Source organism: Molothrus aeneus, chromosome 3 (assembly GCF_037042795.1).
Source record: "Molothrus aeneus isolate 106 chromosome 3, BPBGC_Maene_1.0, whole genome shotgun sequence".
Taxonomy (NCBI): Eukaryota; Metazoa; Chordata; class Aves; order Passeriformes; family Icteridae; genus Molothrus; species Molothrus aeneus.
Genome location: NC_089648.1, coordinates 34,879,729 through 34,903,942, shown reverse-complemented (window position 1 = coordinate 34,903,942; position 24,214 = coordinate 34,879,729). Strand labels below are relative to the sequence as shown.

General features: G+C 41.2%; 1 long non-coding RNA gene across 1 annotated transcript; it reads right to left on the bottom strand.

Annotated features, from left to right (window-relative positions):
• Positions 1-754: 754 nt before the first annotated feature.
• On the bottom strand, positions 755-23,448 carry LOC136555290 (uncharacterized). The gene is made up of 3 exons (XR_010783451.1): positions 23,100-23,448; positions 15,002-15,083; positions 755-1,087 (listed from the first exon to the last, which is right to left on the bottom strand). It is a non-coding gene; the product is annotated as an uncharacterized lncRNA (long non-coding RNA).
• Positions 23,449-24,214: the final 766 nt, after the last annotated feature.

Genomic DNA, 24,214 nt, shown 5'->3' with positions numbered 1-24,214 from the left:
CTTCAAACTTCTTTTGAGCTAAAGGAGGAAAAGCAGTCTATAATTTCTTGTAAGCTGAGAATCAGCTGGAGACCTGTATTGGCTCTTTTCCTTTTCTGTACTATACAATTATCTGAAAAAAAAGTCCTGTATTTTGCAGTCTAAATTACACTTTAGCCATAGCTCTGTACAGGTAACATGACTCTAATGTGGAGAGTATTTCTTTTGAACAAAAGAAAACAGCTTAGTCTAACTGTCATCAGAGCAGGAAAAAGAAGTAATTGGTGTTTATTATGTCACTAAATTAAGTCACATGTGACTCTGAATGCATATGTAATTTTCAGAGTAAGACCATGTAGATATAAGTATCATTTCTGCATGCTATTTTTCAAACAGAACACTACCTTCCAACCCGTATTGTTGTTTGTTCCTTCAGGCAGAAACTGCAATTACTCTACAGTTTGTACTAATATTCTGAGGCCTCAACTGTTCCTGAGTATTACCACAGTATAAATATAATTAATAAAGTTTCAGAAAAGAAGTCCTGCTCACTCTATTCATGTAGGCACTTACACCCACTTCCAAGGAACTCAGTCAGACTAGGCCTGGATGGACGTGTGGGCTTTGGAAGGAAGCAGCTGAGCTTTGCTGTACCCATTCACTACTGGTGACCTTCCTTGTGATTTGGAGGTCTCTAATGACCATACCTGGCACATCCCAGTAATTCCAGACTAACTGTACATTACCTTGGTAACTAACCTTTTGGCTCCCCCTTGTTGGATTTGCTGAATCCAAGATGCATGAATGTGCCTTCCCAAACACCTTCTCTGAAAGAACTCATCATCTCCCAAGGCCACACTCCCCCTGGCACTGCAATCAGGGACTGCTGCAATAGGCACTGTACACACAGCCCAGGTGACAAATCCTGCCGGGTCTTCTGACTGCAGCCACAGGGTCCTGAAGCAGACCAGCTCTTCAGGGGCCAAGGAACTTTTATGATGAACTTGGTCCATGATATGAATTCACACCTTGGAGCAGTACAGATCCTGTGTGGCACTCAGTTTCTGAAGCAGACAGATTAGTATGCAGATATTCCAGAGCCATAAATCTGGATGGGAAAAGAAAACAAAGTCATGGTAGTGGGGCTAGGGGGTCATCATTCCCACTCTGACTACTACCAAAAGAGATTGCAAGAGGGACTTTTTTTTTTCTTGCATTAAGTCACACTGAAAGTTGGATCCTTTTTGCAAAAATCTGTCAGTGCCAGTCTGTCTCCACTGACCACCACCATATCCAACAAAACATACACTTGAGGCAAGTAGGAGTAGGCTTCTCTGTAAGTTACTGATAATAGCTGTATTGAAACAAGTTGTGTGAATTTGTAAAGTCTTAAATTCTATTTTACCAAACTACCAGAAATCCCTTCTAGAATATTTGGCAATTTCACAGTCATCCTCACATATGGAAAATAACTGATTCAAAAATACAAGATTTTTTTCAAGATATGAAAATATCCACACTGTGCTGCTGCAATTATTCTTCCCCTCAAGGGAATAAATACATCTTGTCTACAAAACAATTAAAATATCTCTAGAACTTTTTTATTACACTATTCCTTACAATTAATTGTTTGGTTTTTTGTACAATCCCATGTACACTGTAAATAAATAAACTGCAGAGGAAATTAGGTGGAAAGGACCACAAAAATAAGAAAATACATACAATTATTTCATTTTACCTTAGGAGAAGATGTGTTTAAACTAACATATTATTCACAAAAGCAAGGTAAATATTATAACTAATATTTGAGAACTCTCACAGCGTGACTATGTCGTATGCCAAGAATACTAATCTCTACAAAAATAAACTTCAGCAATGGACCATGATTTTTCAGTGTTGCACCATGTGCTGCTCAGACTTTTGAAAGCTGAAGGAAAAAGAGTCTGTATAAAATAAAGCTGCTTCTGACTGCAATTAGCATTGAATGAAGAATGTCTTAAACTTTTCATAATTTTACATAATCTAGGCAGAGCAGCAAATCAATGGAAGTGGGAGTGAAGCAGACAGAAGCAGTCTGAAACTATGGAAAGAGGAGCCGTGGCTCGTGGGAACACCAGCCATGCTTACCCCTGCAGCAGCTGCTGAATAACCTGAAAGGTGATGTTTTCACAGCTTGTCTGGTTGGTCTCCCCCTCTGACAGCCTGGGATGAAGTTGGATGGACAGCTTGGGTATCTACTGTCCAGTTTAACCTTGCTTTGCATGTCACAGAGACAGGAACCCAGCCCTGTTTAGTACCTGAGCTTGACTGTCAGGGTAAAAAATTGTTTAAAAACCAGCTGGGCACACGGAGCAGCAGATCCTGCCTCCCTGAATTAAAAAAAGGGCAGAATACTACTTCTCATGATGCACTTGGAGCAGCTCCCAGAACACCAATGTTAGAGGCTGGGAGACTGTGTATAGGTTCTCTGTCTGCTGCTCCTTCAAGGTTTGTGGTGGAAGATGACGAAACAAAAATTACAAGCTTCTTTTTTTTTCCCCCCATTTTTAAAAGTAGGTAGGTAATAAAATGCTGCTTTAAATGTAAAATAAATGCTTTCATTTCCACCACTTTTCCTCCAATAGCAAAACGTGTCTGCAGAGATGTTTAATATCAGACTGTAGCGTGTCTATGTTTTGCATCAGCATGCTTGAACGCTGACCCTGGTCTGAGCAGGAGGACCTTTGAGGGTCCCCTCCACCCTTAATTACCATTAGCATTTGTGATGAGGTGTGGCATCATGCCTAACAAGCAGCCTCAGGTGGAAACAGGCACAGCTGCCGCCGATTTTGGTCAGAAACCAGTTTCAAGAAGCAAGCCTGCAGGGTAATACAACTTCCTGCTGTAGGCTACAGGTGAGAAGGAGATTGAGGACTGGAAGAGCTAGGATGGGATGAGCAGACCTCAGGAAAAGGCTCAACACCTGGGCTTGCAGATGATGCCAGGCACAGTCTGAACTGCTCTTGCCACCAGGCAGGTTGTAACATAACAGTACTGTAGAGAGACACACCAGCCCAGCATCTGCATTGAGAAAATACAAATTCAGTCTTATAGCAAAGAGGCTTAGCCAAGGAGGTAGGGGCTGAGTGCACCAGATAATCCAAACATGGTCTCTAATTAGCCAGATCAAAGTGATGTGAGTGACTACTCAACTACAATCCTTCTCAGGTTATGGTCAGTTTTGCAGTGTTCACCTGAGCCTAAGAAAAAAAGAAAGATGCGATTATGAAAATCATAATTTTTTATCCTCCCTTAACAGCTGTATTTAAAACAAGTCTCTATGGCCGTCAGATTGTTTCAAACCTGCCATTTTAATTCACCACGCTCCCCTAAAGCAGCAGCAGCAGATACATCCAAACAGCAGAGGGCTTGTGCTCCGTGCCCAGCACGGCCACGCCACCGTGCCGCTGGCAGACAGACACCGCCGTGTCCGTGAGTCACGAACCGCAGCTCCTCTGCGGGCACCGGAGCCACCCGAGGGGCAGCCCGAGCCTCCATCCCTCCCTCCCTCCTCCCGCCGGGGCTCCGTGTCCCGGCAGAGCCCTCGGCGATGCACACAAACACCGGGCCCCACAGCTGCACATCTGCTTTGTCAGAGCGCGCACATCTGCGGGCAACAGCGCATCACACGAGCAGCAGGCAGAGAGGCTTTCAGCTCTGCACATCAGCGTTCCGAGCAGGAAAAAAAAAAGTCCGAAGGATGTGCCTCAGTGCTAAAGAGCATGTCTGGGAGTGAGATTCTTGAGTCACATGTAGGTGGGCTGTAAAGAGAAGAACAATTATCTGTCCAGAACAGGGTCATCCAGGAAAGCAGGCATTTGTAGTGTGAAGTTTCAGCTCATACAGCCTCTTTTTCTCATTTTGGTTGAGTTGACTTTTAGCCAGCAGCAGACAAAAAATTCAAATTCTCTAGGTTCAGGGACCTAGTGTTTTGTTCATATTACAGTTTAAAATTTTATGAAAAAAAGACAAAAAGAAAAGGAAGCAGATTCCTGTCCTTTTCTTCCAAAAGAAGTGTAGAATTTTCAAGGACCACAGTTTTGACCTATCAGTGAACATACAATCTTGAACTGAAAAGAAGTAATCTGAGGACAAAAGGAATGATCTACCTCTGCACAGACGCTTCTCATCTGTTCCTGTTCAAAGCACATTGATGTCCATCTCTGAGCTAAAATCAAGTAGTACCTTTATTCCTTCAGAGCTGAACTAACCTTCATTGCCCCTCATCTTCTGTAGAGTTGTAGCCATAGCTGACAAGGATCAGGATTCTGCTCCAGGACTGTAAGTTTGATGATTTCCAGAGTTGATTTAAAGGCAACTGCAATTATGAAAATCAGAAATTATGACTGCCAACAATTTAAATTGAGAGAAAGCCTCTCCAGTCAAGAAAACCTGAACGAAGGCCATATGTAAGTTCTTAGTGCTGACTGGCAAAACCTCCAGTGGTTTTTCTGAGTGCTTGCCTGTTTTGTGAAAGATACAATACATAGCATTTTTAGGGTCTGCAGGAATCTCTTGTGATTCTTTACAGTTCAAATCATCAAGTACTATGACATTTTCAGTGTTTCAGCATTTAAAGCAGCCAAGCCAAAATTGTACAGCTCTTCAGTCTTCTCTTGTCATCTACTATCATGTATTTTCAAAGACTAGAATAGATTTATACTAATTGATTTAGCTCTTCTCAAAAATTGGGCTAATAAATGGAACTTTCACACCTGCTACCTTTTCTTAGTCTTATAATGAGGTGGGCCTTTTCCCTCTGAAAGAATTTAGGATTCATTTTTATTGCAGAGAGAATCTCAGCTACTTGACAATACAATTCAGTAGAACAAAGTCTTTTTAAAAATAGTTTTGCTAAACAAAATATTAACAAAAGCAGCTTCAGTATTTCGTCACAATTTGATGTAGGGTTTGTAAAGAAAAAAAGAGGATCCATAGTTATAACTCACCTACAAAAAGTGTTTGTTTTGACTCTGCATCCAAATCTCATCTTGTCTCTATGATCTCCAACTTTTCAGGCAGGCTGTGCCGGAGGATTAAGTTCTACCCTGTTCTGGAAAAACTGGGGAGTTTTCATAACTTATGCATGTTTTAGGTTGCTATTAACAGCTCTGATCAGCACATCAGAGAAGTGGGAGGGTTTTCTCCTTTCTTTTAAAACTTGTTGTACAGATGAGCTGAGGCTGAATTTGCCTTTAAACTAATCAAACCTCTTTAGCAAGTAATTTTCTTGCATGTAACCCTTTCCAAATTCTTCCACAGCTAATTTTTTTCAAGTACCCATAATGATGTCACCAGACAGGTAGCTTATTATTCACATTACAAATAAAAATCATAAAATACTTTTGAGTGAATTCTCTAAGGAGCATTTTGGGAAGGAGAATATGGGCATCATATTGTTGAAAGAGCTCTTGGGGATCCTCAAAGCAGGGAGAGAATTTCTCCTTCTTTTTCGTTAAGTGTGCCTGCTGAAAAGAAATGTTTGATGGTTTGCCTTGTGTATTGAATGAAAAAGAGTTAATGTGACCATCTAGTTAGGTATATGTGTTGAATACTTCATTAGCTAATTTTCACAGCTAAAAATCCCCATGCTTTAAAGCATCTTTTTCCTCTCAGGCTGTGCAATAATCTTCAGTACATGTTAGCCTGTATCATGAAAGCTTATCTTCTCAGCAAATGAGTCTTCAAGTTCTCTCTCACTGGTAAAGTAGTTTAGCTCTATGCCAAGCTGGAAAACTTCACCCTCCCCCAGGGGTAAATAAAATCCCTATAAGCAAGAGTTCAAGTTGAGCAAGTTCTTCACCAGCTACTCTTTCCATGAGTCACACACTTCTCTTCTGCAGAATCTCTCCAGCTCCTTGTCTCAGTGATATAAGATCAGCACAATCTAAATTACCCTTCATAGCTAAAAACAATACTAAACCCTAAAACTAATGAGAATAAAAGCCCTCTGCAGCAACAACTGAAAATTTCTTCTCCTTTCCTTCTGCAGTTTTCTTCACTCTCTTATTCTTGCTGTTTTTCCTAGGTCTGGCTCTCTAATCAAAACAACATGCTTACCTTCACACATTGATTACTTCTAAAGCAGCCACTAATCTTCTTAATGTTTTACAGTCAGAGAGGTGCTCTTCTTTTCTTATACTTTCTGATTGTGTCTCCATCAGGAAATTATGTCGTTGGCATGTAGTCATTCCTCACAGCACTCCAGTGTACAAGGCTTAGACACAAACCACAGCAGTGTGTGGGAGGACACAGAACCTGGTTTCAAGGGCTAGCACTGCCTCTTAAAGTTCATTTCTAATCTGAATAAAGGTTCTTATATTGGGGAAAACCTAATGCTCTGAGTGTACTGTCTGATCCTGTAATCAACTAGTCTTGCACAGACTTAACAATCGTCTTAAAAATTATACACAACCATTGTTTCCACAGCTCAATTCCAGCAAGAACTATAAATAAGAAAATGTTTTTCCTTTTGTGACTTACTAAACCAGAAACACTGAGTTGGAGAATAACCTGTTTCATCCAAAGAGGGATGTACAGTACAGTGATTAGCATCTTCCAGGCCTAGGTGTTATTTTAGGAGGCTACATGAGAAACCTTTCTTCAAAAGTAAGAAAATAACATTCAAAGTAACAGAGAATGATTAAACTGAAAATGTGGGTGAGAAACCATGAATTAGTTTTCATTGTAGTGCTGAATCCTCCTATTGCCAGCCCATCTGAAATACTGGGCACAGCAAGCAGAGCAGTCTCAAGGGGGAGTTTTGATTTTTATTGTGTATTATGGTGATACATGCACAAAGGTTTGTGTGTTGTCAAGAGAATCTTGTCAAAGATAATAATCCCACTGAACTGCTTGGGATGTTCTCACAGTTTCACTTTCCAGGATATCCCCCAAAGTGTAGCTGGTGATCTACAGGCATTGTGGAAGATGAATGATATTTTCCTGACCTTCAGTAGTAGGTTAAGCCACTAGGTAGCCTGTTGAGTCCAAAAGGAGTTACACCAATATTCTGGCTGCAAAAACCTGTAATTTAAAGATGTTTGAAGTCACGGGATTATGAGCATACTGAAGTAACAGAAACTATGGCACAAAACACTTTCAACTGCAGGCAATTAATTATTCTCTGTTTATCTCTTTGTTTTACTAGGCCTTTTTTCTACCTATATGTTTTATGGTATACAAGAATAAATTCATTAGGATTTTTATATAAGACATGCTAATGTACTTAGAGGAAAATCAAAGCCCTATAACAGGTTTTGCTTTGTTGTAAAATTACAGTGGTGTGAAAGCCAAGGACATGGTTTAGGTTCCCTTTTATTGCTTTAGAGTGCTGTCTGGCTTTTCCAAATCATATACATAAATATGACTGGATAACCTGGAGATAGGAAAGCACTCATTTAAACATGTGCATGCCCACAGCACCACAATTTACAGAAACAGAGCTGCCACCGTGTTCTAACACAGAAATTTAGGGTTGCACCACACTTACTGAACAATTGCTCTAATGTTTGAAATACAATGGCTACACTGTTTTGTTTCCAAGTTCTTTAGGAAAAATCACTACAAATTTTTTTTGGTACCATAGTACCTCTCCAGATACTATAGAAAAGTATTCAGTGTATTATTTCTCAATTAGCTGTTACTTAGTATACTCTAAAAAAATCTTGAAATTAAAGCTTAGGTACATTAACTGGCACTTAGGGAAAAATCTTTGAAATTCCGTAGAAATGCTTTAGTAGCCTGTGGATTCAGAAGTGGCAGGTGGAACACAAACAAATAAAAAAGGCTAAGAAAAATCTCTAAGTTACATATACCAGTTTCATTGTTACAAGCCAGCGAGTCAACCAAGCACTTTGTTTTATGAGGTGTTACAGAGTCAGAGGAAAAGGGGTTAGGGGACTGTACCAAAAAGCAGCAGTGCAAGGTAATGGAGAAAAACCCCCACATTTGTCCCTGTCAGAAGCCAGCTCCCTGTGCTGGTTGCAGTTGTGATATACTGTGATATACACTGTATAAACACAGCCTGGTGCTCCTCAGCCCAGAGAAGCTGACTTGGAAAACCCCACATTTTCCCAGCTTGGCCTCACAGTTTTGCCCTCCACAACTCTACACGGATCACAGTCTGGTCACTTCTGCACATGGCCACTCTCAGTGAGCAGCTGTGAAACAGAAAGGTTTTGGTGCATTTTGGTTCATTCCAAGCCTATTTCTTGATGGCAAATCATACTTCTGCTTTGTTGGTATCCAAAACTGATTTTGTCATCCTGACTCAAGGAAAGCACCTGTGTGGGACTAAGGCACTGAGCACACAGCTGCCAGAGAGTATGACAGGATGTACTAACCTGTCAGGAAATCTCTGTAAGGCTCTAAGAGACAGAAAAGATCCTTAGCTGTTCAAAATTAATTTTTTTTTAAGAGACACTGAAAAAATGTGAGCCAAAAAGTGATATTTTCAGCCTTGGTATCTGCTGCACTTGACTCAGATAGACAGAAGTTTTGATGGAGTTACAGGGATACTACAGCAATTGTTTTTTCTTTTACTTTAGCAGTTCTCAGAAAAAAATGTCAATTTATCTGGGTTTAAGCTGACACTGCTGTGGCTCATTGTATCAGGTTAATTTGTAACACTGTCTATTTCTATTAAGCAGCTTATAATACTCACACCTAAGCAATGCTTTTCATTTATAGACTTCAACACACTGGCACAGCTGTACCCCCATTTTACACAGGGGACAAGTCAAGGAAAGCAAGGCCAACACTGGACTTTCTAACACACACAGCAGTTTGGGTGGCAAAAGGATGTCGGATATTACTTGGTTTTTTCCCTGGTGTGCTGGAAAATGATTTAATTAGGCACAGTGGCCTTCAAGTGTGCAGCCATTTATGGGGCTGAAGGCTCAGCAGGGTTCCTGTGTCTCGCAGGCACAGCTGGTTGTGTTTTGGGGGCAGGGGCTCAGCCTGAAGTGTGAAAAGTCCCCACTGCCACAGCCGCGGGCACAGCACATCTGCTGCACCCAAACACTGCCTGCTCCCACCTTACAAGGACAGGCACAAACACAGAGGGGAGAGACACAGCCTCAGGAACGTTGGTGGCATGGGATCAGAGGAAATGTGAAGGGGAGACTGTGAAAAGAGAAGGGGAAAGAGCAAAAACTTCCAGGACAGCATGAGAAAATGCATTCAGGGAAGAAGAGGTGACACATGTTGCACCTCCTACATGAAAGTTTGATCCAGCAAAGAACATAAGCATTGCTTAGGCGTCCTTTTAAATTTGAGGAGCTGGAATACAAAGATGCCCGAGCTTTGCAGTCTTAACACTTTTCCACTCACATGTCTGTCTCTTTTCTTGCCCTGTGCTGGAAACATTCGCAGAATTATAGTCCAGTTCTCCTGAGTACCATGCCCAGGTAAATGGAAGCACAACAGGACAGGAAGCCAGCCCCTTTCATTACAGAAGAACAAGAAGGATCATAAAGCAAGATCCCAGGGTGAGACTGCCAGCAGTGCAGTCCTTATTGTCAGGAGCAACCCAACCAGCCCTGGGGCACAGGCATACCAATGTCATTTTCATAGCCTCATTTTCACTGCCCCAGCACTTCTTTGTGAGGCTGACACTCTTTTAATTTCCAGCCTCCATTTATGCTCCACCACTTTATACCCTCTCCCTGCTTTCTGTGTGAGAATTTTCTTTCCAGCTTAGCAAAGTTCAGGCTTTTCCTGAGTGGATAACATGTAAGTCAAGTTATCTGCAAGTCTATTAGCACTTCACTTACAGATTAATAACAATTTCTATGTTTATACAGGACTTTATATCCAGTGTACTTCCTAGTACCTTGTAGTTGTTAATATAAATTTCTTTTACAGAGGTGTAGACAATGGTCTTGTCTTAAATCACTAAAGAAGGTGTGATGTTTAAGAATTATTAACTAGACTAATAGATTCATCAGTTAAACAACTAAGCTTTTGCCTTAAAAAATATTTAAATGACGTAGCCTTAACATTAAGACTTTTAAAATTAGATATATTAGAGAAAACACACTTCAATAACATTTTAGAAAACACCAAATATTCGAATGTTTAGTCTGACAGTAAAGATTATCAGTTTAAGAACTCATGAAATATTGGCATACAGTTACTTGACAATTAATCACATCCTGGCTCATGTACTGAACATGAAATTCACACTGGACCCCTCTATTGAAAACAAAATACTTTTTATGTGGTCTAAGTTTTAAGGGATTCATACATTTACCAGTTAAACTGCTAGGTAAAAAACAAAAATAACGATGAGCAGCAGTATACTCTAAGAATAAGCTATCAGGTATCCAAATACTCAAAAAAATAATAATCTGACTCTTTCTAAAACAGTTCAAGAAAAGTCACAGCAGCTGTTAGGTTCTGATTTCCTTTCAAAATTAGATTATTAATTTAGATACAACTAGAAGGTAAATTTGGCTATACCAGTTTAAGTATCAGTCTTCATATAATGTTATTGTTCCCTATTTTGCAACAATTCCCTAATTACAAAGAAATTCTAAGTTGCTGGAAAGCTGTGCCATCAGACAGCTGGCTCAGCCAATCAAAACTAGGATTTTCTTTTTAAAGTTAATATTGCCATTCATGGCCGTGGGCTGCGTGCGGCTCTAACCCAGCTGTTCAGGATAACAAGGGAGCAGACAAAGGCACATTTCACCCTTTCAAACCTTGCTGCACTGCTTCTGCTTAGCTTTTGATCTGGGAAAAGATGGGAGGGCACAGGCTTTTGGCTGGGACACAGCCCTGGGAGCTGGATGAGGGGACACCCCAGGCTGGAGCAGACACCTCCAAGGGCTCCCCTCCTTGCCAGGGTTGCTGCCCCTGAACACTCACTTAACCCATTCTAAGCAGAAAGCAAATTTCTGCCTACTGGTTGGAAAGGAGAAAATGAAAACCAGGCCCCTGCAGCAGTTTGAATCCTTGGCCATGTCTGAGTGAGTGATGGTACAGAAGTGCTGTGATACCTCTCTGTGCATGGGAGGTACGCACAAAACCCTAAAAATACGGGACTGTGAATGTACTGCAGAGTCAACAGTAAGTGAAATGTTTTCAGAAAATCCTAAAGGGAAGAATGGAAAAAAAAGCAGACCAGCCCTCTGGGAACTCTGCTTTCCTAAGTCATAAAACCCTCAGTTTTCCCTGTCTGGAAAAGCTGTCCACAATGCTCAGAACAATATGCTTTTATTTTTAGCCTTTTATACCAAATAGCCATGAGGAAAATAATACTCTGTGTCAAATGTTGTGAGTGGGCAAAAGTACCATCTTGTAGTTAAGACAGATATGTTTTTAAAAGCTGGAGTTTGAGACATGAAATTGAAATTGTTCAACAAAGTTTACAAGTAAATTTAATATTTCAGGAACATGTTTGTGTCTTTAACTAAAGCATGTTTTCAAACTGCTTTAGTTTTTTTATGCGATGTGTAAAAAATATTTCATGTTCTTCACTTTGAAATTCACAAAAAATTCGGAATCTTAAAAAAGTTCTGAAAAGGGACATGCCAAATGTGTTGTTAATAAACCAAAAAAATTATTTTATTGAGTAAAATTGCTTGAAATCAAGCCAAACTTCCAAAATGGAAAGGAAGATACATTTTTTCTTCTTTTTCTGAAGGCATCCAACAGTGCAGGAATGCTTTGTTGAAAATCTAAAGATGGACAAAAAAATATCAAAAACTTGGTGGAGCAGCAGACTGTATTAATTAAACCACAATTAACTTTGCGGCCCTATTTGGTTTTGCATGGTCACGCAGTATATTCATGCATACTGTATCTAATCCTGCTATCACCAGATAGACAAAACTCCAGACACCAGGAATTTGGTTTGGCTAAGTCAAGCACAGTGACTTATTTCAGATGCTGATCTGTTTCTTAAAAAGAAGCATTGTTACTTTTCCCTGTACATTCTACAGCCCAGCTCAGCTGAGGCTCAGTTGCGTGGGTGTGCTCAAGACAAACCTTCAGACAACACCCAGCTCTTGCAGAAATTTATAAAGATGGTAATGAGGCTTTGCCTGGGTGTGTTGCTGTATCTACAGCTGAACTGGGTCAGAGACTGAAGCTGCTGGGCACCCTCCCAGCTGCTCACTGTTGCTTCTTGTTTTTTTCACTGCCAGAGGTCACCCTCTTTTGAGATCTGCCTCTGTCACTGCATGCTTAGGTTGGCACTGTGAAATGACATAATTGTCACTGCCATGCTTTATCATTGGTAGCTCTCAGTAGGCACTCACATTACAGACAGGGAAGAAGAGAGTGAACTGACTTGGCCAGAGGGCTGGCTAACCTGCACCCACTGGTGTGGCCCAGGCTGCTGCAGGAGTTCAGAGTTTACAGCAGCACAAAGTCATGGGAGGCACCTCTCACCTTGAGGGGCTGGCAAACCCCTCTGGGTACAGGAGCCCCTCTCTGCACCTTTCCTGAGAGATGGAGACCTCTGCTCCAGCTCACTGGGCTAGTCTGTATTCTCAACCTCTGCTCTGCCATAAATGCAGACCCTCTCAGATGCCAATCAAAGGCAACCTTTTAATTTAGCACAGCACAGGATAGGTGTTTAGGATCAGACATAGACAGGGTTTCACTGCATTAACACCTGTGGCAGTGTTTCCCAGGAATCTAACAGACTGTAAGGGGAAGAGGTGATAAGAGGCAGGGTAGTTTTGGCAGCCTGCCACCACAAACTGGTGGATGCTGAATTTATGTCACATGCAAGTCCTGTGCAAAGGTCACAGCAAGCTAAACATTAAAAATCCTAAAAGGTCCTTGCACAATTAATATTTTTAAAATAATGTATATTATATAAACTGCTGTGATTAAAAGAGGCCAGGAACAGGGAAAGGTAGCCTGCAGCCAGGATTGTGCTAATTAAAGTATACAATAGAAATATTAATCAAGTGAACTTAAGGGTGGGAAGCAGGCAGGAGAAATGAGGAAGTCATGACATAATCCCCTTAGTACCATGTGATATTCCAGGGTCCTGAAAAACGGCACAGGCAGGCAGAAAGAGAGCAGTCTTGCCATCCTGGCTGGAAAAAGCTGTCTCTACCAAGGCAGGGGTTCTGCCTGGGCTGAAGAGCCACAGACAACGTCTCTGAGTGCCCACACTGCACACCACAGCTGGGGTACTGCAGCCTGCAGCATCCTGAGCCCATGAAGGCATTGAAGAGGATGTTTTCCAAATGTAGCTCTAATAGGGAGTTTTGTTTTACTTTTTCCTACCTTGGTATTACAGACTGATGGTCTGAAGTAAGCCCTGTCTTTAAGGGAAAATCTCACTTGAATAACCTCACACAGTAAAGCTCTCTGCTCCTGCAAGCATGGCAATGTTTAAAGCTCTTCATGTAACCACTGTTCCTATGTACATTTTTCAGGATACCCTAATGATAATATAGTCATCCCCCTCTTAGTCACAAGGCTGTTTGGGAGATGGTATCTCTAGGTCTGAGGTGGGGGAGCATCTGCCAGCAGATTGCTTTAGCCAGGAAAATCCTCTGGCATAGAGGGTGAGTCGGGAGCCTGCCAAGTACAGAGCACTACAAGGGAGTTTATAAAGAAGCAATGAAGCCTGTGCATGCTTCTGCCTTCCTTTGCTTGCTGCTATGGAGGATCATCCTTATGTTACAGCCCAGCTCCTGGCTTGTTTTGTTTAGATCTACCAGCTCAACTCAGCTTCCTTTTCTCTCCCCAGCTGATCTTGCTGGTAAGCTGGGCACTTTTACTGAAAAATCCTTTTTGTCTCTATTCCCTCTTCCTCAGCACCAGCCTCGTGTGTGGCTGTGAAATTCCTTACTTAATTCTTTCTGTCCCTTGATCGTGACCTGACATCTTTATCAGCCTCTGATGTTCAGTTTCTGGGCATGAAGCACACAGCACCTTGGGGCTGGATTTCCCTGGCAGGAGCCTGGGGAGCTGCCAACAGCAGTAATGAGGAAGAAGGATGGAGAATTTCAGCCAGATTCTGTCACATGAATACACTATCTTACAGTAACTAGGAACATCACAGCAGCTTGGATATACATGCCCTTCACACTCTGCTCACTACTTACTGTATTTTTCTTAGCATTTTTTTCACTGATCTTTTGAACAGTATTTTCAGCAGCTTTCAGTACCAGCAGTAGGATAAATAGGGTAGTCCTGTTCAACTTTAATTAGTAGTTTGCAGCAAGGATAGAATTCAAATACCAGCTCTTACTATCAAAATTACATAAACTTTCTTGCATGCAAGCACCCAGTCAAAGGAATGCATATGCCCATACCAAAAGTTCTTTCAATACCTTTGCTGGCATCTGTTATAGATTGCCTGAACAAAGAAAGAGAATGGATCTTTTCAACCATATAGCCATTCATACCTAAGGCCTTTGTTTCTGGGTCACAGGAATGAAGCCAGTCCCCAGAAAAAAAAAAAAAAAAAAAAAGAAAAAGGTTAAAAAGACCTCAATGTAATCTTGTTTCCCTTCATTATTAACTGAAGTTGGGAAAAAAAGGGATCTCTTTCATCAGCCTTAGGTTGCTGGAGATATATTGGAGTCATGCTGCTCTGTCAGCTGAACAGGAGCTCCCAGTGTGACATGCTGCTAAGAGAGACAATGCTGCTCTGGGATACATGAGCAGATACCCAGGGCTTGTATCCAGCAGGATGGCTATAGGATGTCTGCATGCAGTCCTGAGCAAATACTGCTGGGATACTGTCCTGGCCTAGTGCCTGCAGTTCAAAAGGGATGCTGATAAATTATAGTAACTTCAGAGAAAAGCCACAGGAGTGTTTAACGTGGACGTGACCAATCTTCCTTGTCCTATAATCTCCGTACCAAAATCATTGTTTGAACAAAAGCCAGCAAAGGGGAATTCCAGGAATAATCAGAAGAAGACAAGATTGGTGCCCTAGGAATCTCACTGCTCACTGCATGGAAGATGAAACAAGGCCATGATAGAAGATGGGTTGGGCACTCACCTCTTCCATACCCATGCCACACGGCATGAGCTGCACCTTAACACTTCCATTTCATGCAGCTGGAGCACTGCTGATCAGTTACCTGGAAAATAAACATCATCTATGAGAACGCCCATTAATTACAACTATTTCGCTCATCAAAAGGAGCTTAAGGACTGAGTTCAGAGTCTGATACATAAAAAAGACTTTGATAATAACTGATTCAATTCAGTAAAGGAGAAGGACTCTGAAGGTTGACTATGAATAGTGTCTTCATTTCTTAAGGTGAAAAAACTATTTTTGAACGTAATATAGCATTTGAAATTTTGAAAAAGAAAGTTCCGTAAAAGCAGCCATAATCTCATTTCCATTTTCTTTCTTAAAGCTCTCCACAACCCAGTGAGCAAGCATTGCTTATTCACATGGTAAATGGCTGTAGCTGTATAACTAAAATAATTTCATTTAAAATATTCTTTTCTTAATCCTACATCGGAAAGAACAAATAAAATTTGTTATGCCTATTTCTAATAGAAATTAATTAAACTGGAATAAAACCCCCATACCCTAAACTCTAAGCAGTCCAGCTATTCTGGCAGCTTGTCTCTTTTCTGATGGCAGCACACAGTTACTGACAGTAGAAACCTACCAGCAAATTGTGCAGGGCCTTCAGACTTATTACAGAAAAAAACCCCAACCATTCAGAAGCCTTTGGCCAGGATGACCCCTGCTAGCAGTTTTAAAATGTCACAGTGGATTAAGGCACAGAGTGATTTTTTTTGCAGTCCAGAGGTATACAGAAGAGCTACTAGGAGATGAAGAAAAGTAGGCAATTCTGGGAAGCCAACACTTGCATTACAAACTTTTAAATAACATTAAATGTATTTTTACGAAACAGCACAATCCCTCTTCCTTGGCTTCCTTGAGAGGAGGCTAATAGGAATCACATGACAATGGTAAGTGCTTCAGCAACCATTACTGTGGCTAGTGGGGTTTTAAAACGACAACAGAATTATTGTATGTTCCTATTAAATCCTCTTTGTCACCCTTGATAGAATTGATCGAGTGCTCTTCAGCAAATAAACACATTGGTGAATGACTCTTTTTCTTGGTCAGCTGTTGTGTTGACAGGACTCTTTTATCCTTTGAGTGGCAGATGGTATGTGTGGCTGCTGGGAGGCAGCAGACAGAAAGTCAAGGCCAGGGCTTAGGGAACAGCCTAAGAAATGCCAGTGGAAGCTTGTGCAATGTGCGAGAATCAGCCAGATTGAGAAGGGAAGGAGAAGCCCTGTCTAGGGTCTGCTGAGACTGATTTGGGATAGCCATTGGGATTATCTTCCTCATGACACACTTGCTTTTAAAGATGCCATAGTGATTTCAAATGTTTGATTTCCCCAGCAGTTTCAGAAACTGTCTCAGCCTCCTGGAAATCAGATGCTGCTAAAATATCTTGCCACAGAGGACAACACCAACACAACAGCAAAGGGAAATGCCACTTTATCACATGCAAACCTATTAGAGGAAAAGTGATTAGAAGAATCTTCCTCTAAATTAAAATGTTGCATATCATAACCCTCTTGTAAGTCCAAATGTTTGGGTATTTTTAACACCACTCTACCAAATTAAGAGGAGCCACTGAAACCAGTAAATCAACCTATGCTTGCTTTCTACCTCACCATGCCACATCCAGTATGCCTGTGGTTTCCAGTGACCAGAGAAGGAGCAGCCTGTGAAATTAAACAGGTATTTTTTCCTCAGCAGTAGCCTTTTGTTTCCCATTTCTCCCTAAGGCACCATCCTGCCTCCAGCAGGGGACCCAGCCCTAGCGTTTCAGCACCATCCCTGCTCTCCAGCGCCAGCTGGGCAGGGAGAGTTGGTGCAATGAATTTTGCAGCTACTCTGTGTGCACCCGTCAGTGCCACTGACCACATTCCTGGGACCTGACACACACTGGAACACCTCTCCTACGCATTCTTCTCCTCCAGTTTTGGCTCATTCCAGTGCTTTTCTTAGAAAAATGAACAAACTATGGTTGCATTACTTTAAAACGTAACACAGACATTTTGGCCCCTCAGCAAAACATCTTTAGTATCAGATACTGTAGAAATGCACAGAAGATATTTTCACCACCAGAGGGGGCCTGTATTGTCCCAAATTTAAAGTAAAACCAGAAAAGCATGTTTTAGGAGAGAAAGAAAACAGCAAGTATGTGTTTGTACCAGGGTAGTACCTACAGGCATGAATGAATGATGCATTCATTCCCTGAGATGAAGGGAAAACAAGTTTGTGTGGGGTGAGCAGAGAGTGCTATCTGGTACCCACTCCATCAGCTGTGCTCAGAGGTATCCTACATAGGAAATTCCTGAGGAATAACACGAGTTTTTCTGTGAATCTGTATGTTAAATAAAATGAGATTATTTTGGCTGCTGCTTTTAACTGCTGCCTCCTCCATGAACATTTCAGTACAAACAATGCTGTAGATGCAAGTCAAGCTTTCAAGGCTCTTATCATATGTCACAGTATTAACAGCTCTGTCTTAACTTCAAATGGGACATTTTTAAAACATCAATATTTTATCAATATTTTGCAAAGATATAAGACAGGGTTTGGGATTCCAGTCAAAGTACAAAGAACGGACTTCAGAAATACAGTTTCCAGTGAATACTTCTAATTATAGTGAGAAATCCTAGCACAAAATTTAACATGTAAGATTGGAAAAGCCTAAAAGGTTTTTTTCACCCTAAGAAAATGAACTGATCTACAACTGAGAGATACCACTTTCCAGTACCTACTTAGTTATTGAACTGTATATCTCAAAAGTACTTGTTTTCCCTTTGTCTCCATTTTGCTTTTTTTATCTGTGTAGAATGAATTCAAACCATGTGTAATGCCATACCCCATGCTTGCAGTCTAAAGCAACTTTCAAAACTCATTCATATATCATCATACTAATAACTAGACAGCAGAAATTCAAATCCAGCATTTAATGCAAATAATCCTGTTTATGTTCTGTGAATTTTACAGCAGACCATCTATACAAAACAATGGGATTAACACTACCACAAAAAATTCAAAAAGATGGGAAAGTTACTGCTGTTTGAATAGGAATTGATAATCTTGCATGTTCTTGCTTGGAAACATTGTTCAAAGGAAACAAATCTTCCAGCTGAAAGCCTCATTCCTAGAGTCATCCAATAACACATAAATAGGACCACTTAGACACAGCATTTGTCCCACACTCTAACTTATTCATCTATTTGTAGCGGATATGAGACCTTGTGGGTGGCCTGACATGGTCCTCATTCAATTTTATTTAATTACTCACTTGATTTCACTTGAAAGAACTATTAAAATGGCATCTTAATTGCTCAGTATTATCCAGAATCTTTTTCAAAGCCCATAAACTGTCAGGGATTAAAAATGATGTCACCTTTCTGAATTTCCTATTCAGAGGGGAAAAGAAAAAAAATCTCCATCCAAGCCAAAATAAATACATAAAAATACACAGCCCTTGAGGAGGGGGCCTCTTTCCCTCCCCCAATGCTGCACTTCTGCTGTGAGCAGGATTTGGGGAAAGCAGATGAAGCACTACAGCCATAAAGATTTAGGCAGGAGAGGAAAGTCACATTTGGGATCATCAGATCCTGGATGATGGGGTTTCACAGGCACAACCCACTCCACCCCCCAGACACAGAACACTGCCACCCCAGGGTAGATGAAAGGTCCATCCAGCCCAATATCCTGCCTTAGACAGCAGACAAAGGCAGATGCTTAGGAGAAGCATATAAGAACAGGGTGCATTCAGAGTGATTCCCTCTCCACACACCCCCGTCTCTTAATATCCTCTGTGTTTCTGACAATCAGGAGTTTAGGGATTTCCTGAGCCAGATGTTGCATCTGGACCACTGTTTTTAATAATCAAATAGAAATAGAGACCCTCTTCTGCAGGGGCTTGGCTGTAACTGCAGACAGCCCAACACAGTAGCAGCCACAGTGAGTGGCTGTACTATTCCCTGAATCTATAGAACATTTCCTTTTTCTGACCTTCAAATATAAAAATTCTATAGATTCAGGATTAGCCCTAAGAAGAATTCATAGCCATTGGACTTCATGAAGATAGATTATCCCATCAGCAGTCTTATTAAGAAATCCATTAGTTGAGTGGAAAGCCCTGTTTTTACATGCACAAACACATGAGCTACATCTGCAAGTAGATGTTAACTGCAAGACATATGGAATCTATCCTTTAAATGTCTTGTATATCAGAAAAGTTTGGTTAGATATTTGATTCAAGTGTACTTCAATGTATCTGGGAACTGGAAAACTAGAAAAAAAAAAAATAGATAAATGTTGGTATAGAAGCATGGGGCACCAGTGCATTGGGCCACTACTTCCCTTGAAGCGCTGCAGATTCCTTGTACAGCAGACATCACATAATGGGTATGAGAACCAGCTCTCATGGATCCAGAAATTAGATTAATTTTTATCTTTGGAGAAGGGAGGAAGGCAACAGAGAATACCACCTTCTTTTTTGTGCTTGATGTCCATGCACAGCTTTGCTTTTTCTTTGTTTAATTAACCAATTTGAAAGAAAAAGTGTCCTTTATTTCTGCTTTAAATAAAATCATCTCCCTTTCTTCTCCTGATCAAATGCCACACACTTAAAAAAAAAAAATTATTTTTATAGAGTTAACTCAAAAATAACTGAACTCTAGAACCTGGCATGCAAATAGTTCTAATCTTAGGGTACACACATGTTCAAGCTTGAAAACAAACTGTGTAAGATAAAAATAAAGGTGTTGGTAATTCTGAATATGGCTTCTTGGCATCTGCTAAGACCTTTAGAATGTCCTGATTTAACTCCCCCATATTTTGTGACTTGACACAGATACACCTGCCTGATCTCCATGCTCAGAAGGCTCTGCAGAGGCAGCGGACTATGGAGGACAGCAATGTCTCACAGTTATCCCAGCAGAACCTTGAAGATAGTGAGGGAAGTAAAAGAAGAAATTGCCTAAGCACAGACACACTGGACAGTGCTTTCTTTCAAGAACTGCAGCCCCCAAATACTTTTGTTGCATTTTGCTACTTTAGGCTCTGCAGCTGACTCTTTGGACTTTAAGCAGTTCCAGTACCTCAGTGTATCACACTATACATCGTACAGGTCACACCACATTCCATTCCAGTGAAACAAGAGCATCACTGACTAATTTTATGATAATTCAGCTCCTGATTCATCAGTGTTTAGTTACATGTTCACCTTCAAGAAAGAAGGATCTCATTTACATACTCAAGTGGCTTACTTCGTTGGAGTTTAGTCTGGAGTTTACCTGCTCCAAAACCCAAAAGCCATAAACCCTAATGCCCCTCAACTGGAGTTTCCAGTATTCTGAAGCTGCTTAAGGGAGACTCAAAACTGAGACATTCCCCCAACATCAGGGTCAGACATTCCATTAGGTAAGGATGTGCACTTCCTCTCTATTTCTCCCTTTCTTTCTCAGCAGCCTTCAAAGAAGTCAAATATCTTCAAGGAGCTGGGATCCTCTCAAAACTCTTGCTGTCTCATGGAAGATTGTAGGCAGTGGAAATAATGCTCACTACCTATCAATCTCCACCCCTTCTTCTTTTGCTCTTCTGCCCAAACTTTTCTGCACTTCCCCCCACAATCACCAGTTCTGCCATCCCTGTGCAGCAAGAGAGTCTGTCTGCAGGGCAGGAAAGGGAAGACAATGCACATGGGGAAACCAAAATCATCCTCTTCCGTGGACCCCCTTCAATTAACAATGCAAGAAACATCTTGCCCATCACTTTTAGCAAGCTTATTACTTTGAAATGCTACTAACTGAGCTCCACATTGCCAGTAATTTTTTTTAAAGTCATGAGAAAGTAGTGCTATATAAAGAGAAATTGTCACAGACTTTACACACTGATACAGAGAGTCAGGATTGCCAGAAATACCCACCTGCACATCCCAGGCAGTGACTCCTGCTGGAGTCAGTGTGCTACCTCACAGAGGGGTGTGCATAGCACTCAGGAAGCGACCAGCCCGAGTCCTGCTAGACTCATGCTGGGCTTAAAGTTAAACATTCAGTCACTGAAAAGAAGAGAATGGGCAGTTCTGGGTACCAAGGAGACACACACATGTTAAGTAAAATAGGTACTGACAATCTTCAGAGCTCCTGAGATGCAATGAATCACCCACCTGGAAAGTCTTTTTTATCACATGAGAAAGTGCACGTAAACAATATCTTAATTTTCTGAGCATGAAGCCTGGACAACTTCTCTCAAAAAGATACAAATATTGAAAAATTTCAAAGCATGTTTTAACTCTAAGTTGGATTTGTCATAAAGAAACATGTCTGGTTTATAAATTAGAATTCGTCTTTTTCTTAGGCAGGAGTTAAAACCAAAAGAAATGGATCAGTTTCTGTGTTTAGTCTGTGTATACATGGACACACCTACATGCAAGACCAACAGCCATAACACATGTTTTATCATTTAAAAAGCATCCTTCTCTGGGAAAATAACGGCAAAAATGGCCTTTCTCATTTAATTAATTAGAACTCAAATGGTTTCCAGTTTTGACATAGCTCTCAAGAAATAAGTGTTTCTGCCTGTGACTTACCTGATTCACATTCTGTCACTTGAAATTCAAGGAGTCATTCATCTTTGCATCACCTACTGGCACGTGCTGACTGCAGACACAGTCCTGCAAACTTGCACCACTCCCATCAGTCTCAAGAACTGCTGCATTTTCCAAAATGCAGCAATAACAATTCATTTCAAACAAGACAGCCCAGCAGTTGGACTTGCACTGTAACCAGAACTGTCAGTGGAAGCAGCATATTTTCTGGCTAAGAAATTGCTGATCACTTCAGGCCTATACAAAATAAGGGGGAAAAACAACCCCAGCTAATTAAAAACTTGCCTTGCAGTATTATGGTAAAGACTTTTTTTTTTTTAAACTGAGGGGTTTTTTCCCCATTTGTTGCTTGCCAGATGTTAACTGGATTGCAGCACGTTTGCACAGCTCATGGAGATTTTTGACTGTAAGGTTTACAAGAGGCATATAAAATGCATCTCCTAGCCTCTGACACAATTTATTTTTAACTAGCCCAAGTGAAAGCACTAAAATTCCCTGCTCAGCACTTGAGGAATGAGTATCTGACAAGGAATGCAGCACAATTGCCCCCAAATAACTTTGCCCTGACCCACCAAACACAAGGATAAAACAAATGAGATGGTTCTTGCCCCTCCTCCTTTTCTGAGAAGTCAGCATTCTCCACTGAAAATAAACCAGTGTCAGTAAGTGACAATTCTGGAATTCTCCTTGGGAGTTAAGTCCCAGCTGAGACACTAAATCACTTCATGAGAATGTGTCCTATTGCAAAACATTTGTATCAGGGTCCCATTGCAGTATCCTTGGGTGCATTCCTTTTTTAATAAAATTGACATTTTATTCCACTTAGGCACGTCATAAAATTGCCACCAAATAATACTTCATGTGGTAGTTCTGTAATAATCAAAGAGACACTCCAGGCACTTTATTCTAAATGTTAGTCCTAATCCTCCAGGCAAATACTAACGGATTGTAGCAATTTGGGTAGTCATTGGAGCATAAAAAAATGAACTTTTTAAAATACCTAACGCTTAAAAAGCAAACAAACAAACAAACACAATAGTTTTCTTGTCAGAACACAAACTTCCCCACAAAACATCTGAGAAAGAACGAAAAGGCAGAAGTTTGGAGAAATCCAGTTTAGTCATTGTGTGCGAGTCTCTGCCTGCAGTAGGAAATTTTGGTGCTTTCCTCTTTTTTACTGACATGACTGCTGCTGCATCAAAGGATCAACAAAGCAAGCAGTAATGTATACAGGAGGAGACAGATTCAGCAAACTGAAAAGCATTTCCTGTTTTCCTGCTCCAGGATAGAGGATACCATAGCTGTCAGTAGATGGGTTAAACCAAAACTACTGAGAAACCAAAGCTAGTGAAAAGCAATTGTAGAGACAAATATTGGGTATGTGACAAGGCAAACACAGACACACAGCTGAGTTCCCCAGGTGAATGGCCCCATCTGCACTAGAGAAATGATGACACTGTGCTGTGTGTGTTAACTTACCTTGTAGGAGGCAGAACCCTCCCATTTCAGTCACAGCCACACGGGTACAACTCGAATTTTACTCGTCACTTGAACTTTTCCAAACTTCCCCTGAACACAGAAGAATACATTGTCTTGGAATCATTAAACAATTTTAATGTGTCCTTTTCTAATTAAGTGGTTGAAAACAAACAAGCAGACTGACCCACACATGCAACAAGACTCTAATTTCCCCAATTTTCATTACATTTCCTTTCTTCCCTACTTTCAGATGATGAAACTGCACAATTTGATCTTTCCTTTTTGGAATGGAATGCTTGACCACATTTAGACCCTGGACAGCAAGATATCCCAGCTAACATATCCTGGGAGTCACTGCTGAGGTCCAGGCAGTGACCAGAGCTGCCCTATGGACTGGCCTGCTAGGACAGCTGTCAAGCCCAGCATGACCTGACCTGGTCTCTTCAGAGCCACGTGTCGCATAGCATCCTGCAGAGGGTATCCTGGCTCCCAGAGGCTTTTACCCATGAACCTGGGGGAACAGGACATCAGATGCCCGTGGAGTGCTGCACTGATACACACCTCTTGCCAGGTTTCCACTGGGAGCACTGGCCAAGGAGGCCAGACACAAGCTCAGGCTCTTCCTCAGGAAGAGCAGGACAGAGCTTACCTGTGTCTAAGTGGTCAGGGCAGTCATTTGGGAGGAGAGTTCTGGTCTTGGTATCTGTGCCAGAGATCATTTGTAGCTTCTTTTTAATAAACAACAGATACATGCATATATACATACCCACACAGATACCCACTTAACTGCCTGAGCTTTGGTCTAATATCTGCTGAGGGTGGGTACCCTCAGCTTAATGTGAGAAGTGGCACATGGTCCCAAATGAGCACCATTTGAGGGAGTCAAATCCACCTCTGCATTGGCCTGATCCAACTGGATTCGTGGTAAAGGTGCTCAGCTTGCTGACTGCACTGGGCCCTTCTGAGGGCTGCAGGACCATGCCAAGCACTGTCAGAAAAGCAAGTGCTTCTGAGGCTCCAATCAGAGGTGCGCTGAATAGGAATCCAGACACATCAAAAAGACTTGATGACTATAGGACAGGGAGGAGCAAAGTGTTCCTCTTTTGTGGCTTTGT